Source organism: Cydia amplana, chromosome 8 (assembly GCF_948474715.1).
Source record: "Cydia amplana chromosome 8, ilCydAmpl1.1, whole genome shotgun sequence".
NCBI classification, from domain to species: Eukaryota; Metazoa; Arthropoda; class Insecta; order Lepidoptera; family Tortricidae; genus Cydia; species Cydia amplana.
The window spans coordinates 597698-617096 of record NC_086076.1 but is presented as its reverse complement, the minus strand read 5'-3'; the positions used below and the strand labels follow the sequence as shown (position 1 = coordinate 617096).

Sequence of the window (19399 nt, the reverse complement as noted above, 5' to 3'; positions counted from 1 at the left end):
ATTCCACCGCGATACAACCGGCTGACGATTTGTTTTATTAACAATAGCACCTAAACTATCATCTGACAAAGTATCAAGCGGGAGGCGATGACTGAAAAAAAAATTTTTTTTTACATGTTCATGTGACCAGCTGACGGTGATTCCACCGCGATACAACCGGCTGACGATTCTTTTTATTAATAATAGCACCTAAACTATCATCTGGCAAAGTATCAAACGGGAGGCGATGACTGAAACCAATTATTTTAAATTTTAGATTGTATTTATTTATTTGTTTTATAAATTCATGTGACCAGCTGACGGTGATTCCACCGCGATACAACCGGCTGACGATTTTTTTTATTAACAATATCACCTAAACTATCATCTGACAAAGTATCAAGCGGGAGGCGATGACTGAAAAAATATTTTTTTTTTACATGTTCATGTGACCAGCTGACGGTGATTCCACCGCGATACAACCGGCTGACGATTTGTTTTATTAACAATAGCACCTAAACTATCATCTGACAAAATATCAAGCGGGAGGCGATGACTGAAAAAAAAATTTTTTTTTACATGTTCATGTGACCAGCTGACGGTGATTCCACCGCGATACAACCGGCTGACGATTTGTTTTATTAACAATAGCACCTAAACTATCATCTGACAAAGTATCAAGCGGGAGGCGAAGACTGAAAAAAAATTTTTTTTTTACATGTTCATGTGTACAGCTGACGGTGATTCCACCGCGATACAACCGGCTGACGATTGTTTTTATTAACAATAGCACCTAAACTTTCATCTGACTAAGTATAAACGGGAGGCGATGACTGAAAAAAAAATTTTTTTTTTACGTGTTTCGGTGGCTGCCATTCCTCAACCCACCAACGTAGCGGCAGCTGACGTCCACGAGGGTTCATCATATATGGCCGTTAACCAGTATACGAGTTTTCACCCGGGAGGCGATGAGTGACGAAATTTGCGCCTGGCTCGTGGACCATTATTGCAAAAGTAAGTTAAAGAGTTTTGTTCTACTTTATTGGGCCGCCTTTAAATGTTCTAGCATTTTTATAAAGGCATAAAAATATGTACTTAAATTGCTATTAGGGCAATAAAATTAGCGTGTATAGTGTGTATATAGTTACTATACGTCTAAAATGGAGGGGTCTATTTCTTCCAAACGTTTTGCGACTAAAAACATTAACTGTCATTTTATATGGGCAGCTATGACAACCAACTATCATTAGTCTAAATAATACCATTAGAAATGGGCCTCAGTAATCAACATTGCCATAACGATACGGATATTAACGTCACACAATTAATATCACCTATCGCCCCACGGACGTTGCGAGAATTAAAACTGACGATCGCACGCTCATAATTAAAAAGATAAGGCTAAGGCATAACCCTCTGAAAGGGTCGGTTAAAGCACCCAGGAGGGCCCCGAGTCGGTTGCCTGATTAAGTAAACTAAGATAACATTGGAAAAGTCAACAGGGGCTCAAAACGAAATAAGTTGATTTGGACGTATTCTCCTGGGTTCGGGTTATCTGCGATAGTTACGTTTGCGATGATTGGATTGGCTCTTGAGAGAAGTATTTGCTCTAAGATATTGGGAAGGATTATTAGTTGAAGTGCGCGGATTTGCATAGTGCTGTCACGTTCGGTAGTGTTGTATGAAATCGGTTAGAGATTTAGATAAGGCAGGAACGATGCAACTTCGTTTTAACGATTTGGCTGAATGGGGTTTCAGTTTTGTCACTAAATTTATCTAAACTATTTATAAACTTATCGCGTCAAATCTAATTAATTAACTGTTTGAATATGTAGGATTCTTACGGTTTAACCTATTTACTTACCTAGTTACTTACTTTTCTACAGCTTAATTTAAATTAAGATGCTTGTTGATTTCGATTAAAACGTCATATACTTAAATAGCACAAAGAAAACGTACCTATGTAGGCGATAACGGTTTTTGTTAAATCAAACTATGAAAAGTAACGTTCTTAAAAGCTACATTCTACACTGAAAATATGGAATTTATGGAACTAATTTAAGTAATTCAAAAAATAACTGACCTTAAGTAATAAAAAATTAACGTTTGATCAATATGTTAAAACCGATTTAGTTGTTACAAACCTGTTGGCCGGTGTAATACAGTTTGCGAGTCCCAATTTTCGTGTAAGCAGTAACAAAATGTTTTGTTACTATTATGCAATCATTTCTTTCAGTGTAGCAAAACGCTCAGTAGGAAAAAGTCTTGTTAAAACGGGAAATATTTTCCCCCGACATTGGAAAGTGCTGCAATCATTAGTATTCCGCGCGCGGCCCGGTATTGATTGCCGGCCCCGGCACCAAAACAATCCCCAAAGTAATGATTTTTCTCCCTGGATGATAATTAAAAATTGGAAACGTTGCCTTGGCAATGCCGTGTAAGTTTTAGTTGTGTAATGTCAGAAAATCGTAAAAATAAATCCATGTAAGTAGGTACATCAGTCTGTAATAGTAGTTAGTTAGAACTTAGAAAGTTTAGTTGTAGCTGAATAAGGAAATGGGTGGATATTTTGTAGAGCTTAGGTACTCGTATTTTCCGTCGGGTTTTTCGGCCCAGGGCCGTCAGATCAAGTAAAATTTCCAGGCCAAGTCAAAACATGAACTAGATCTTGGCACTTGGCTTTTTCCGGCGAAGTCAACAACGACGCATGCATATTCTTAATATTGAACTTGGCTCTCATTTCACATTTATGTTTTTGATGGGATTTCTTTTACAAAATACCATTCTAAAACTACAATAATATGACTCAAATCTAGTTTCACTTACAAGCTTCAAACAAATCTAACTAAGTTCAATATCACAATGCTATCTTAAACTACAGACTAATTATACATTCAAGTCTCGGTCAAAATAAGCCAACTGCAGCGAAGGGTTACTTGCGAATATTAGACACTTGGACCAATTGGACTTTTGGGGGGTTAAAGTAGGTGACCAGACGTGGTATGATAGTAAGAAATGGGCAAGATGTAATCATTAGTTGTAAAGTGTAGTCTGTGTAGTTGAATGGTAGGGTTAAGTAATAACTGCTACTTGTATTGAACTTTTGGGGGGTTAAAGCTGGACGTGATACGATGTGTGTAATAGCTAACGCGGTCAACGATGTAATCATTACTTTTAAGTAAGATTTGAGCCGGAGAGGGTTAAGAATCATTTGGTACTTGGATTGGACTTTTGAAGGGTTAAAGTGGCTGTTCGAACGTAGTATGATGAGTGATGATAACAAGATGTAAGTTTGGGCGTTAGGAGTAAGATGTAAGGGTGGAGCGCCCTAGTATCACACGCGTGACACTAACTCAATTTGGGTCGTAGCGACTTAGTATCAGTCGTGTGTTACTACAAATCAATATGGGTGCTTTGCATTAATTTGTTGTATGGTGGGCGTTTGACGGGAGGAGTTTGGTGTGTTAAGGTAAATGTACCAATAAGTGAAACTTAACATTTCTGTCTTTTCAGCACACTTCTCTTTCCTTTTACTTGTTCTTGACTCACCTCTCCTACTATTACTTTCTCGTTAAAGATTGTCACATAAAATGTATGTATGTATGTATGTACAAAGGCGAACTTAGCCCTAATAGAGATCATAAAATCATAATCATTAAACTATTATTTTATAAAATCTAAAATCATAATCATTCAACTATTATTTTATATCCGTGCTTTCTCCCGGGTTATGGCCTTATGGCCTTACAATATTTCCTTAAAACCTATTTATACGCCATTGATACCAAGCAACACACATTAGGTGACCAATAATAGATCGTATTTCTTTACAATAAGGTGTACAAGTGATCAGTTAAGGGTATCAATGGTGCTAATATCGTAAAAAGACAGACTCGACAAACCTCAGGACATAAAGCGTGTAAGTCATAAACGGGATGATGTCGGCGCCTACACAAGTGGGATAGGGTTGGCGATATTTTATTTAAATATCTTATAAGATAAAAAAAAAACGTTTTTTTTACAATATTGATGCCAAAAATACTTCTAAACTGAAGACTTCGTTGGAGAATAATGTGCTCTCAAATTATGATATTATAGCAAATAATATTATTAGCAAAATTATGATTTATTAAAAAAAAACTGTTTGTATCCTCACTCCCGATCCCGACTAGTGTTGCGCCGCGCCAAAAATCGATATCGACGCCAAAAGCAAGATTAGCGGACCTTATCCCCAATTTCATCTAAATACTGGCTATAATCCCAACAATACAATGGTGACAAAAATAATAAATATGGCTGGTTCCGCCCACCAGGCAACAATGGCCCGCCGTCTGTGTTTCAATATTTTTGTGCTGGGGTCGTAATGGGGGATAAAACAAGGCCAGTGATACGTGTGTTGACACCCGGGAACTATTATTTTTACGCGTGGAACTAATGCCTGGCGATTTTGGTATTAATGGAACGAATGGCAGTAACGACAGTTACGATAGGTTTGAAATTGGACAGCCTGTTGCGCGGTTAAGGTAAATTACGTTTTCTATTTTTTTAACAAAGTTTTATGACAAAAGTAGGTCTGTACATATTTATATACCTAATACCTACCTATTATATGTGATACATCTAAAACCATTTGCTGCATTGGACGTAAGTTTTTTTTTATAAAGGCAAAGACAAAGATCATAAAAACATCGAACGATTCCCAAAAGTGAGGCAATTGTATTTGTATTCCCAAAAAGTCACCAAAACCAAAAACCAGTAGCCACCCCAGTCAGACTCACGCCTAATCTCCCAACAAAGCGTTAGAGGAACATTTTGGCGCGAAAATAATGAAGTACACGTGCCAAGCCTGGGAACACGGCACAATGGACACGTGGCGATGCTATCAATCGAACTAACTGCACCAACAAAACTGCCCGGACAAAACACCAGAGAGATTGGACAGATATATTGATAAAGATAATGCTAAAAAGCTGCATACGTGACTACAGCGTGGAACCTCGTCTTAGAGACAATTTAGACAAGTGCTTTCATGCAGCTGACATAAATTTCATTCATAACATTTATCACTTCGATTTGTTAAAAGATTGCTTCAATCCACACCGATGCTATAAAACGGGGATTTAGACCCCCAGGTGATAGAGGTTTGATGCGATGTTATTCATATTTATCGTCCCTGACGTAAACTTTATCACCTATATTTTTACATTTTTCAATACATAAAACATAGCGCGGGAACCCAGTCGTAAGTTGGAGCAACAAGTCGGTACGGCGCATAAATTTGAATTCAAAATGTGTAAACAGCTCAATGAGATTTTATTTAGCGTTCCGAGAGTTTTATAGTAACGCAACGTATCTTTATTCGCCTTCTTTATGTACCTCTAATTACACGGTGCAAGCGATGATGGCCCTCAGTGTCAACTTAAGAAAAATCATTGACAATAAACCACGCGTGCTCAGAACGATCTCTTAACGCTTAACCATAAGGTGCAATTTGTAATGGACACTTAAAAATATGATCAGACTATTACTGAGAAAGATAAAATACGTCCTACGCCTTCAACAAAACAATGTGTCTGCGACGATGAAAAGTAAAACGAAAGTAAAAAGACGACAGCACCCAAACACAAATGTGCATGACTTGCATTCGTACTGAGCAATAAAATAATAATTATACACAAGTGACTTATTAGCTATACACGATCGGAACGATGTGAGAATAAAACTGGGCGATCACGATACGAGCCGTTACGAATCTGATAACAAAGGTGACGGCGATAAAGTCGAAAATGCAAAACAACGGGCTGTTGTTACTACAGTTTATGACTGGCATATAAAAAGTAAGAGCAAAATAACAAAAGGTTTAACAATAGAAGTGCGTCGTATCATTTGTTAAACGTCCCTTTTGATGACGACCACTATTATGAATGATGGAAAGGACATGGGGGATAAAATAAAGCATATTTGCAATGTAACGTTTGTGGTTCTATTTTTAACAAAAATCTTTTCAAATCGAAATAACAATGACTTTATCAAACTAGGCATAAAAGGAAAAGGTAAATTTCTACACTCTTACGACAAATAGGTAAAAATATGAAAGACGCTCATAAAACAATTCGCAAAATTGGTGATATAATTTATTAAAGTAGGGCAACATCGTCACACGCCAACCCCATTCATAAAGATTTTTTATCGTCACCTACGCTTCCTAAAACATCCTAACCACCATCTTTACTCACTCAATTTATATTTTACTTCCCTCAGCATAGAGTACAGTTTTGTTAATATAATCTAATGGGCTTATGATTGATGGTTTTGGAAGCTGTGTCATTTGACTAACGACACCTTAATGCGGAGTATTTAGTCAGGAGCGGAATGGTTTTATTGTGAGAGCGCAATGTATCGAAAACTTTTAATTTTGGTTTATGGCTCGAGTAGCCCCTTTCAGCCCTTCGCGAGGGTTGTTCGACGTTTCGTTTTATTTGTTAGCCTTATGCTGGACTTTAAATGACTTTCTTATCGAACATGTTATAATATTTCAGTCATATTTTTAATTTGATTTATTATGAATTATATACATTTTTTTAAGAATCAAGTACACTGAAAACGGCCGGCCGGCGACTATTTAGGACAGCCTTTCTAATTTAATTTAAAGTTTCCGTGTAGGTATAATCAGTCTCTTTGAATTTTACCTAAGTAAATAAGTATAATACTTACTGCATATTTTACATTCATAATAAATAATCATAATATTTCATTCATTACAGTCACATAATAAAATATGATTAAATTAATTAATTAAAGTTAATTACAAAAAACACACCTAAAATAAACAATCAATAATCAATTAAATATTACTACAGAAATAAAGAAGTCGGCTAGACAATACATTTAGGTTAATTAAGGTCAACCTCGTCATCCGCAGATTCAGCTATTTATTTAATTTGCTTCTTAAGAAATAAGTTAATATGAAGCAGGGAATGTTGGACGTGATTTTCTCCCTATATACCTATATTACTATGATATGTATAACGTCTTTAATTACAAACAATGCTCCAGAGGTGTCAAAACAGCCATAAATCGTCCCAATCTTATTAAACTTCGTCAAAGGGTTCACATTCCGACCTGGCAATAACCAACACCCCACCATAAAGAAAGCTAGGGTCACCGCGGGGTGTCTTTGTACCATTTTATTGGCCTCTGCGGACTCCCCGAGGTGCGCATTGTTGCAAGTGCCAGCCCTATGATAGTCAGATAATTTAAAAAGTCATATAAGTCATTAGGAATGTAACATCTATATGACGTTCTGTTATTAATGGACACTTACGGCAGTTATGGCATATTTGTTAATTCTACTCGGTATTTGGGTATTGCGATCTCCTTTTTTCGGGAAGGTCGTAAGTGTATACATAATTGTAGTGAACTTAGGTCGTTTTTGAAATGGTTTGTTTGACGCTTTATTCGTAGTGACCACATGCTCAGTGCTAATGAGTGCATTAGGATATCGTGTTGCATTCAATGATATTTATTGCGAAAATTGCGAATATTATTTTCGGTCTTGTTTGATTAGATAGGGCGTATGTTGTAAGTCATATTATTATACCTATTTTAATTATACAGTGTAGCTACATAATTATAATAAAGACTTTCTGGTAATGAATACAACAATATTGTTTTATTGGTCATTAAAGTGCATTAGCATACGCTACAGTTCACGTGCAGTTATATTTATTTCTTAAACAATAAAACCTACAGCTTTGAAAAAAGTTTAAGAAGGCACCACGCAACGTTGCAGTACGGAGATTGAATTATTACTTCTAAAAAATTCATACAACAACTAGATCATATATTGTGTAAAGGCTGACTGTATGGACTAGATTAAGGTTGACTTGCTAAAAAAAAGATTACCAGAACTCGTCAAGCCCTAAGCCCAAAATGTAAAATTTTAGTGTAAATTAGCTTTTGATAAAATTAGCCAGAAACCTCTCCAAATATCACCAAATGAGCCCAGAGAGCCCAGGGAATAGTTAAGTATAAAAGTATCTGCTCGTTTGCCTCCTATAAAAAAAAGGTAATATAAAAGTTTCTAAAAACATACGTAAGAGCCCGTTAACGATTTTAGAGCCAAAATGTAAAATTGATAGATTTAGTCGTTGAAATTGTACACCTTTTGTTACGTAATATCTAAATAACAAGTATTGGTTTCTATTAACACGTCTTCTCATCTTGCCTTTTACTAATGAGGTCCCGAGCGTGCGTCACCGGCAATATATGACGAGAAGGGGCAGTTTTTACAAATTCATCAAAAAATTATAGTGGTAAATTATAATTATAAAGCAGTTCAAACCTTACGAAATTTACAAATAAGATCGACTAAATCAGTGCTTTACGCGCGTTTACCTAAACGTCCATCAGAAAAAAAATCATTACTAATTTAGTGAGTCTGTATAAAAAAAAAATCTGTACAAGTCTAAGATAACAAGACGTGCTAATAGATACCAGTACTTGTTATATTTATTACGTAACAAAAGGTGTACAATTTCATCGACTAAATCTATCAATTTTACATTTTTGCGACTAAAATCGATACCGGCCTCTTAACACAACAAGTTAACTTGCAACACAGAATTAAAAACCCTTCAATAACTACAATTAGCTTGCATTCAAGTTCTCGTCCAGTTCACTGGCTAGAGTGTTGCCCCGGGCCACTGATACTCACTACTTGCCACTTGTGCCGAGTTGCTAAACACTTCACTTATTGTATTTCATATTTTATTTCATTTATCGAATTTGTCGACTGCGTTGCGTGAGAGTGTGAAAAGCGCTGATTAGCTGTGACAAATTTAATATGTATTACTTAATAATAATTATATTAACCTTCTATTCTGGGTTTTGTAAAAATACCTAATCTTTAATTTATTGATAGTAATAGGTAAGGCTAAAATTTTCATTGAAATAATTCTGTCATAAAAGTTTAAAACGCGCTTAATTTATAATTCTAATCTATAGATATTGGAATTGAAATCCAAGCAGCTATTTGTTACTGTGTATTTTGTAATATTGTTTAAAATTCATTCAAGATTTAATTATGAAATGTATAAAAATGCTCAATAATAATCAAGAAATTTATTTTAAAATAATTTGAAATTTGTGAAAGCTCCACTATGATAATACTCATAGGTTAGCTGGAAGAGATCCCTCATAGCGATAAGTTCGCCTTTGTACCTCTATTTCTGTAAATTTTGTGTAAAGCTCTGTTGTGTACAACAAAGTGATTAGGTACTAATACTAAGTACTAATAGGTACTACTACTACAACAAAGTCCACTAAATTATAAGCGATAAAAAGTACAATAAACATAGTACATCTAAATCTAAACTAAATACTACACACTAATAACGGTAGCGTAAAATATCAGTTTCATGAATCATCGATATCTCTAATATTAACTCCGCGCGTCATCACTAACTTAACGATAGCACTCGCGGCAGTTATACCGAAATTTCGCCCACTCCGTCATAAGCAGAGTGGCGCAGTGGAAGCGTGCTGGGCCCATAACCCAGAGGTCCGTGGATCGAAACCACGCTCTGCTAACAACTTTTTGGTTTTTTGTTTTCAATTTTTACTTTTATTTTTAGTTATTTTTATTGGTAACACAAATATATTAAGATTTTTTTTGAAAGGAAACATTTTTAACGTTTTATTGCATGGCATAGTAAATTTTATTTACCTATATATATTTTTTAATTATGTTTGTTTGTTAACAATGTTTAGTGTTTAATCAATTTAATGGAAAAAAAAACTACTAATACTAACTGATAATATTTTTCCATCCTTATTATTACAGGGTATTCTTTAATTATCCGCTGCGTTACACAACCTAAACATGCTCCTCTCACTCGACTACGCATCAAAAAGAGGGGTTATATTTTAAAATTATCTACAAATTAATTTACCATTGCAAGTGAACTCTCAATTAAAAGATCATAAGTGATATGAGTCTTCTAGTCACTTAAGACCTTTTAAATGGACAGTTACACACATCTCTTTGCCTCTTGTTAGATTAGATAACCAGTTTATATGAGATCCCAAGATCCATAATAACTACCTGTTATTGGAGGTCAAGTTATACTGGTTTTTCCAAAATAAGCGCTGATAACAATAGGGTTAATCCTATTGCTGACCGAACGCAGGTGTTAGATGTAGAACGCTTAGCACCAATATAAGTTGGGCTCCTATCAAGAATATTTGTTACGGATATAGGGCTCACGTTTATCTGGTTGGTGGGCGTCTCTCGCCCTGACGCTGGCATTCTAGCAAATGGGCATGAAGACCAGACTGAGTATTGGCAAGGTGCGAAGTCGGTGGAGGGGGAAGTGGCGCTGATCGTCACAAACACAGGTAATCTTATGGAATGTCCGCCATTAGTACTAGCGGCAGCCGCTTGAACTAATTTTACTCCATAAGATTTAACGTAGAAAGTCCGCCAAAATGAGGGCAGCACCAGTCGTGCACCTAGCGAATAATTACAACTTCGAATTTAGTTGAAAGTTGAAAATATATTATGGTACCTAGTTTAGTATATGTGTGTATGTAACACACCTTTGTTGCCATATAATATTTGGCCACTTTGACTGTATCTTCGAATTTTATAAAGGGGGTTTACTGTATTTGTTTTGTAGTAAGAGATCACGTAAGACTGGTTTACTTAATACGCTATGTTGCCCTAGGCAGTGTTTTATACAAGCATTCACGGGATTCTGGTGATGTGATACACGCTGTGTTTTTGCAAAACAATCGTATGCCCGACTTGTTTGGGTTTTAGGCAAGTTTTACCTTTGATGTTTTATTTGGGGTTTAGAAAAAATATTGTTCGTATAAAATAAAACATTTGTACTGTATTTAAGTATTTAAAAAGTGCAGTCAGCATCAAAAGTAATGGCTCATTTAGATGATGCGAGAACTCGCATGCAAGTTTCATTACATTGCGGGTTTTGATCGGTCGGTTGAATTGGACGTAACCAACAGTCCGCAATGTATAACTAAAATAGCATGAGAGTTCGCGCGCCGTCTAAATCAGCCTTTAGTAGCAGGCCATTTTTGACTTCACAAAATAGGTGATCACCTATGACATAACTGTATGAATGAACATAGTTTGACTAAGTTTTTTTATGATAGAGGCGGCAAACGAGCAGACGAAAAAGCAATTACCGTCGTCCATGGACACCCCGTTATCGAATAACAATGTTGTGTTATTCAATAATCCAAAGTTCCACGTACTTAAACAGAAAAAAGAAACACATTTTTAACCATTACTTGACAGTTACTTAAAAAATAGAATTAAAGCTCCATTGACAGGCGTCACTTTTTCGCCACCTATAACGAAACTTCGTTAACCACCCCTCATATTATGTAAATGCCAATTTAAAACCACTTGTTATCTAGTTAGCTTCGAAAAATACCCCCACTAGCCTTAGGCTGTCAACTTGCTGTAAATAATCAATAGCCATCGACAAACGAAGCATTCGACTGTCAAATTCTAGTTTCGGCTGCAACAAAAGACCATTACCAACCTGAACTGTCAACTTAACCACGCAAAATCATTCAAAAATCACCCATATCCCTTTAAAAATACAGACTTGCACATATTTTAATAACAGCAACGCGATATCTAAAATTACAAAATTAATTAACCGTTGCAAAAACCAATGCCAAACGGAAACCGAATCTAGAAACCCATTGATAGAGTTCTCATATATTTTAGTGAGTGGTAAAGTTAGGGTGGTTGCGATATGGTGGTGTAATGGGGGCTTGTTATGGTAATCGTGGCCGGAGGCTAAGGGTGCAGGAGGCCGTAGGCTCGTTAAAGGACACATGGTGTTAGAGGGCACTTGGGTGCAAGATGGCTAGATTTGGGAATTTCTCAATAGGTTCTCAATTGTTAAGTTTCTCTTATATACGAGTATAGAATGAGTAGTACTTGGCTTGAGAAAAATGGATATTAATATAAATTAAAATTGAGCAATTTTTTTTTCTCGCACAAATTATACATGTCACAAATCGTCATCCGTGTTATTTGAATGTACATATTAAGTTGGGGTTGGTCTCGGACTGTCTAGAACACAAAATGACTAGTGTAATATTTAGCCTATATCCCTTTTAGTCTACATCGCAAACGGTCTAGACCACAAAATGACTACAATTATTTAGACCTTTATTTACCTACATTTCGTCGGTTTATCTTTACGTTAGCGATGTCGACGTGCGGTGGCGACTATTTCTGTGCGGTTTGAAGATACCTAACGAACCTAACCTACCTATATGTAGCCATTTTGTGTTCTAGACCGTTTGCGATGTAGACTAAAAGAGATATAGGCAAAATATTACACTAGTCATTTTGTGTTCTAGACAGTCCGAGATCAAAGCTTAAGTTGTACTACCTACCATTAATCTTAAAGTTTTATAATAATATAATGTAAATTATATACATTAATGCAGATGTATTTACAAAATCCTTTGAATTTACTGAATAAAAAAAAATAGCAACATCCAAATATGTACAAGGTACCTAAATATGTCGGATCGGAAAGTTTTTTTTTTTTAGAAAATCATATATGTATGTACTTCACATGCACGATGATATGATAACAGAGACGTAACAAATTTTTTTTAATTAATTTCGTTGACCGAAACGTACGTAAATTTTAAATAAGACTATTGATATTGGAACACTCCTTCACAGTGTCGCTTGCCTAACGTTTCATGGTTATAGATAGTAGGTACTTCTATATAAATAAAACTAGTTGTTTAAAATATTTTCGGGCTGAAAATCGGCGCTAAATCATTTTTGTACCAAAATTTTGGTAGGTACTTAAGCCATCAATATAGTCAATGCTTAAATGTACTCGCCTATTTAATTAAAACGACTCACTCAGCAAGATTTGAAACCCAATGAAAAATAACTCACCCGCTTTCAGCCCCCCAGTGCCGACTAGTTAATATCTATCTGTAGGTATTTAATCCGAAGGGTTCAACCCGTTCGCATTCGCCATGGCCGTTAGCGGGTTTATTAATTAAGGGTTATTTACTGGGTGTAGTGATGAAGGAAAAATTAGCTTCGTTGCTTGGTTGGTCGGCTAAAGTTGATCCACATTTGATCCACATTTGATTGATCCACAAGTGCAGTTGAATGGGTTACACAATTAAGTTAATAATGGATGGAGTTAATGACTAGAAATTGAAAATACTAAATGCAAACCTTTAAAAAAGTGAAAGGGACTTTAAAAATATTTAAATGTACGACTATGAATACTTATAGGTACAAAAGCACAAACTTTTTGTGGCGCTAGTATTTTTAGGGTTTGTACCCAAAGGGTAAAAACGGGACCCTATTACTAAGACTCCGCTGTCCGTCCGTCCGTTCGTCCGTCTGTCACCAGGCTGTATCTCACGAACCGTGATAGCTAGACAGTTGAAATTTTCACAGATGATGTATTTCTGTTGCTGCTATAACAACAAATACTAAAAACAGAATAAAATAAAGATTTAAGTGGGGCTCCCATACAACAAACGTGATTTTTGACCGAAGTTAAGCAACGTCGGGCGGGGTCAGTACTTGGATGGGTGACCGTTTTTTTGCTTGTTTTGCTCTATTTTTTGTTGATGGTGCGGAACCCTCCGTGCGCGAGTCCGACTCGCACATGGCCGATTTTTTATTTTAGTTACCATAAGTAGATAATATGCAAATAGTAAATAAATAAAAAGAGTAAGTACTAGTTAGAAATATCCTTTGTTATTTTGATTTATCTGTCTTATTAAAATTGTCAGCATACACGCTTCATAGCTATTATTCTCCATATTTTAAAATAAGTAAATCGCTAAGAAATACATGCAATTGTTATTTTAAGTACTAAAATCGACTGCTGAACCTACATAAATGTTGAACGAGTTAATTTAAATATGTAGAACACGCAAATAACAAATATATTATAACAAATACATTCTTTTCTTTTATTTCAGTTGACAGTCTAGAACTACGTTTAATTAATAACGCTTGAGAACGTCAAGCGTTATAATCATAATTAATAGAGAAATATCAGATCTGCGTAAAATGGGACGCACACGTACGGGCCAATTCGAGTTTTAGTTATTCGATATGATACTGATATGTCAGTGTCAAAAGTGCCATTATTTTGACCAAAAACGTCACTTTTGACAACGACAGATCAGTGTCATATCGGAAACAGATAGAATAACTTATACTTGAATTGGCCCGGTAGAATGTAGAACATTCCACGCGCCGTCCTTGTGAGGTCATTCTCTGTGAAATTCTTGGCTGATTATTAAAATGTCTTTATTAAAACTTGATTGAGCTGGGTAAGAAGAAAAAGAGTGTTAATATGGCGAGAAAAATAAAAGTCCTGTAGTAGAATTTAATGAAATTGCGATTATTCTTTATATGTCAGATTTAATTAAGACACTAAAATAAAATATGAAACTTTGTTTAGTAAGGTTGTTTTATTTTAAATCCATTTTAAAAAATCACTCAAACAACCAAACATGCCGTACGAAGTATAGTCGTAATAAAGTTTCAAATTAACCACAAGCAATTAAAACTACTTACCTCTAATAAATATACTAAGATATAAAAAACAAATAAAAAATGTTTTAACTTTTACTTACAAAATGGCAGCACGCGACGCTATATGCGTCCCTTTCTGTTTGACAGATCGGCCACGTGGCAGCGTGGCACCGTGGCACGCCACTCCTCACTCATCCGCCGTATTTAAAACACGCCACCGTAAACAATCTAGTCGTTCCATTTCTAAAAACAGTTCATTTGTTTCGTTGCGTTCCATTTTGAAAAGTCACCGTTTGTATTCGGTGTCATTTTTGCTTGTTCCTTAATTATTTTGCGAGTTTTGTGCGTTTTTACAACTTTGTCGTTCCATTTTTAAAAACAAAGAGTTTGTTACGTTGCATTTCATTTTGGGGGAATGTTTTTAAACGCTTTCGAAACACTTTATTCACCATTCGTGGAAAAGCAGATTCGTTGAAAGATGTAGTTAACCGAACTGATTCCATTTTGAAAAGTAACCGTTTCGTTCGACGTCAATTTCGTCCGCTGTGACTGTGAGTTTTAAAAGTTTTTAACCGACTTTTCATCACTTTTTCGCGATTCGCAGTAGAAAAGCAGCGAATTGGCTGAAAGACGTAGCCGCACTGAACGTTTTACTCTCGCGTTCAAATAATTTTCAATTCAAACAGGGTCTTTATAAGGGTAGTGACGCAGTACAAAATTTACATACTGACGTAATAAAGCAGGCGGGTGTCTGCTTCGGATTCGGGACGCGTCCTCGGTATGGATTTTTTGCGTGGCTTTGGATTAAGTAGCGATCGCGGTCGATATAATCTGTACGAATTTTGGGCTTATTATGAAGTTATGTAGCTGTCTGTACTGCAAAATTTTGTCACATTTGATGATATAATCAAAATTGTAAAAAGTTAGCGGATCCCGGGATCTAAGTTTATCTGAAGATGTCTGATGTAAACTAGAATAAATGCTAAGATAAGATACAGAAAGATTTACCAAAGGCATTGTCTTCTGTTACATATTATTCATCTAGCGACACACACGGCAATCTATTCCTTTCTTTTTCTTTCTTTTTGGATACCCTCTCAGCTCTTCCTACTCCATATTTTCCTGGCTGTTATTTCAATGTCTTCAGACCATGAACTTGTGATCTTCCTTGTCTTCGACAATATATCCAGACTTATCCATCTTCTTCTTCCTCGTTTCCTCATGATGGCTTGCAACCAAATGAGGTCATAGCTTTCATTTTTATGTACCGAATGAGGCGTTCTGTTCACTGCTATTTTTCGCCTTCCGGATGACGCATGTATGTATTATAGCGGTCATTTTTGGAAATATGTATGATTAAAAAAATAAAACAGTGATAGACCGAGACGAGCCGGTAATAAAAAAAAACTGGATCTAATTTCCCATTACTACAAACGATGCGTAAACAAACTAACCGACCTGTCAAAATTATTTATAGTTTTATCCCCAACCTGAAACTAAAAATTCAACTTTATTGTCCATGTGGAAGGTTGAAAATTGCTTATAGTAGTATTTTGGATTTTTTGTTTGTTTGTGTGGTTAGAATTAATATTGTGCCGTGTTCTTAGACGGAGTTAAATGCAATTATCTTAGAGCATTCCTCATTGTTCTTAATGAGGTATGGAAATTGATATGTTTTGGGGAATGGTTCTGTACTTGGTTTTTACCTACTAAATTTGGTTTTACAACATATATGTGCTAAATATGCTCATTTATAAGTATCCACTAGCTTCTTCCCGCGACTTTGTCTGCGTGGAAAGATGATGATTGATAATGTCCTATGATCTTCCTCCTTTGGCCTATACTCATGTAGATGGCGCCACTTTTGATTCCTCCATTCCGTTTCATGTTGGTCCCCTGCCATCAAACTACCTGGCAACATCGTATTGAACAATTTGAACAGTAAACAGTAATCATTTTAGTCAAAATCTTCCCGATTGTCTTGAGCTGTCAAAACTCGGTGAAATGAATATTTTACTTAGGCACTAGGGTTTTTCAAAATGTCCACGGAACTCTAAAAATAATTTATATAGACGCCGCACGCGCCGGCGCGCAACTAATCCTTAACCGTCTGTATTAAACGTTACTCTTTGCCGACCGAGTTAATGATGACAAATTAATGGTCCAATTTCTTTATTTTGTTAACTTATGTAAAGGCATGTAAGATGTGGTCAAGTAAGTTAGACACTTTGTAGGATAAAAAGGCAATAAACTGAAACAACAATAACAATAAAAATATCTTTATTGACAATTAGATAAAATATTAATGTGTTGCGAGTTGCGACTGTTGCGGTAGCAAACCTTGCTGTATTTACATTAATGATTAAAAAGAATAACCCTTTGCACTAAATTCTGGTTGACTTACACCAATCTAAACGTAATATGTAGTATAAAAAAATCTTTTCAGTAAGGTCAATGTAGCTAGTTCCGTCATAGGGGTTCCGACTATTCCGTCCACGAGCGTATATTTATTTAATTTTCAATCTTACGAAAAAAAAAATCTGCTTTTGATTGCTGAAACTTAAAGCAATAGTTGTTCGTTGTTCGAGAAAAACACTAAACTTTGGACATGAAACAAGTTTTTCAGATCACAGGGCATACAGTAGTTTCATATTCAAATACTTATCTTTTTTGCGAACTCCCAAACAACTTATAGTTCCACTATTTACCAAAACTTTCCCAAATCACAACAGCGTTTAATAAAACGAGCGAATCAAGTAAATCCTTGTTGAGTCGGCTTGGTTAAAAGATCAATAAACTGACGATATGAGGATATCTACGCTACGGACCTTATCCATCCACAAAAGGGCTTTTCAATCCCTAAAATTTCAGACTTATACGTCGTTTTGGGCGTGGGGATTGGTATACGCAGCGGTACCGATAGTGAAACGATGTCTGTCCATAATATTCTTTAGGGTGCATCTCATTTGGAGTAAGAACCTGCCTTTGTCAACAGTGGGGGTGGAAAATCGATACTGGCCGCAAACGTAGGCCGATCATCACTGTCTTGTCTACGCTAATTCGAGGTTTGAAATTTGGAATTTAGAACGTGTTTTGTTTTTTATTTGAAAGCTATTGCTGTGTTTGAAAGGTTTGAATGTTTTATTTGCTTTTTATCGTAGAATAAAAATACCTACCATTTACAAGGTGTTAGTTTTAAAGCAGTTTTTAATTGGTTGCATTTTAGATTTATTCATATCTTAATTGCCTTTGGGTCAAATTTTATGTGTGAGTTAAGGTTATGCGTCTATCTTGTACACATTATAGAATAAATGAACTTTAGCCTAATTTTCTCGCCGAATGCTTATGACACGCTTTTGCTTGGCACGCTTTTGAGACTGATTGATTAAAGTCCCGAAAATGTACCCAAATCGTTAACATTCGTATTATCCACAAGAAAAATGCCAGTTTTCCCCAACATTTTGACCTATTTATCATAACTTTTAATTTCAAGCCTGTTGAAGCGAAGCGAAGCGATTTCGTTTGTGATGCAATAAAGACATTTACTTACTCACTATAATAATAGTTTTATTTCATGAGTAACTATAGCGGCAACCGAAGACAATCTTACATACTAGGTACCTATGTCGAGTTATTATGACTTTTCAGTAATTCCTTCCTCATCCCTTTTTAAGTGGCCCACGAAACTCTGAAAAACTAAATTAACCGTATATCAATACACCGTAGCTCAGTAGCATAGATAGCATAGGCTGGACCGGTATTCCAAGAGGCTACAAGTTGAACGTGGTATAATTTTTTTCAATTTTTCCTTAAAAAAAATTGTAGAATCGCTCGCAGACGAATCTGCTTCATAAAAAAAACAACGGATTGCACTCCGGGAGTGCCGGCAGAAGTGAAAACTCAATGATATTGTAACAGTTTTTCGATCAGGTCACGTTTTCAATCTGTCGGTCACGTGACCTGTCGCGAGTTTAACATTTTTTTCCCCACCTTAAAACTGCACAGTGCCGCTAAAGAAGTTTTCACTTCAAAAATTATTATGGGGTCTGTGCAGATTAGTGCGAAAGAGAAGAGTCGTGGAATGTATGGGGCCGAATACATTCCACGACTCTTCTCTTTCCGAACTTATAATCTACTACAATCGTTTTAAGAGTCGCACGGACTGTACCACCGCTATTCAACCCTTGTTTGTCTATATTTGTTTTCGCGTTACGTTCAGTAACGCGTGATCCACGATGCAAATGCAACAACAACAAGACCCAGCCCATTAATAATGCAGCTACAAATATTCAAATATCCGGCTAAGCTGGGAAGCGAGGGATGGTGCGGATTTTTGTGATCTGAAGTGTGGATTGTTTATTGATGTAATGGACATGCAAATTGAAGACTTGAAAGAAAGGGCGGGTTGTAACCGTCGGTGATCACTGAGGGCCTACAGTGAAACACGTTCGACGTGTTGCCTCCCTGTCACACTGACGTAGGAATTTATAAGTGCGACAGAGGGGCAATAGGTCGATCGTAGGTGTGATGTTTCGGGCTAAAAGATAAGAGCGACATTGATAAAAGATAGGAGCAATTTATAATTGTATCCTAAATGACTTTAAAGTTCGGATTCAGACTATCATTGCTCAGCATAAAACACTTTTAACCTTGACTGCAAAATAGAGCGAAAAACGTATTGAAATTGAATGCAAAAGTAGGTGAAACATAAATGTAACTCGATTTCTCCTCGCATACTGTGCTGCATAAGAAAATATTATCTACATTCGAACAAAAATATGCGCAGTTTATATTTTGATATAATATAATATAATATAACACAGTTTAAAATATAAACAACAC

At 35.9% G+C, this 19399-nt stretch overlaps 1 long non-coding RNA gene and 1 other non-coding gene across 2 annotated transcripts in view; both read left to right on the top strand.

Annotated features, from left to right (window-relative positions):
• The window catches only part of LOC134649993 (uncharacterized), a 347929-nt gene that overhangs the window by 26092 nt on the left and 302438 nt on the right, over nucleotides 1–19399 (top strand). The gene's annotated exons all lie outside the window — the stretch shown is intronic.
• On the top strand, nucleotides 9498–9569 carry Trnam-cau (transfer RNA methionine (anticodon CAU)). Its single transcript has one exon. It is a non-coding gene; the product is annotated as a tRNA-Met (tRNA).